The following is a 920-nucleotide window of genomic DNA, read 5'->3' on the forward strand; positions in this document are numbered from 1 at the left end:
CACATTAACGCATAAACATCACACCTGGTTTAACGAGTTCCCATCCTTGCAACATTCCAGCGTCCCATCGGTCGTCGGCAGCCCTATCGGAACACCTAGCACCGGTTACAATCCACCAAGAGGTTAAAATGCCCACGCAGACGGCAACAGCAGATCGGCGATGAATGGTTGTTTGGAGGAATTGCCTTGTTTGGGTGATTACGCTGACTGCTGTGTGTGAAATTGCCTTGTTTTGGGTGATTACGCTGACTGCTGTGTGTGAAATTGCCTTGTTTTGGGTGATTACGCTGACTTCTGTGTGAAATTAGGAATAAACTGTGGTTTTGAGTTTTGTAATCGTATAATTTAGCGTTCCAAAACATGGGATTTTGACTGCGTGTTTATCGATTCCTGTATGTTTTGATTTGCATACACATAGGGGAGAAAAAATCGTTATGTTTACATATTAGATAAACAGATACCACTCAATATCTACAACAATTAAGTTATCATATGCAATGATCTAGAACTGGTCCTTCACGATTATTTTTTTCACTATAAACAATATGTAAGCGTACTAGTAGACGCTGAAATATTTTAATGTAACTAGTGTCACCTTGATTTTGAATAATCTGATACATGTGAGTAACACCAATGATAAAATTAATGTAATCTGAATAAATACATCAATACATTTTGATTAATGCATCTTTTCAACTGATTTCAAGAAAAAAAAAAAGTATACATCATATATCAGATTCCGGAAATGTGTTTTTGAATACTGAGTTGTCCGGCTGATTTTGAAATAGAAATAAATTTTGGAAGATGAATTAGAAAATATACAGACGATTAACAACGGAAATGAAATCTGATGAAAACAATTGGTCAGAAAATAGAGGCAAACCTTCGTTTTACAAAACTAAAATGGTCTTTCAAGAGAC

The sequence above is a fragment of the Penaeus monodon genome, chromosome 23 (assembly GCF_015228065.2).
Source record: "Penaeus monodon isolate SGIC_2016 chromosome 23, NSTDA_Pmon_1, whole genome shotgun sequence".
In the NCBI taxonomy this organism is placed as follows: Eukaryota; Metazoa; Arthropoda; class Malacostraca; order Decapoda; family Penaeidae; genus Penaeus; species Penaeus monodon.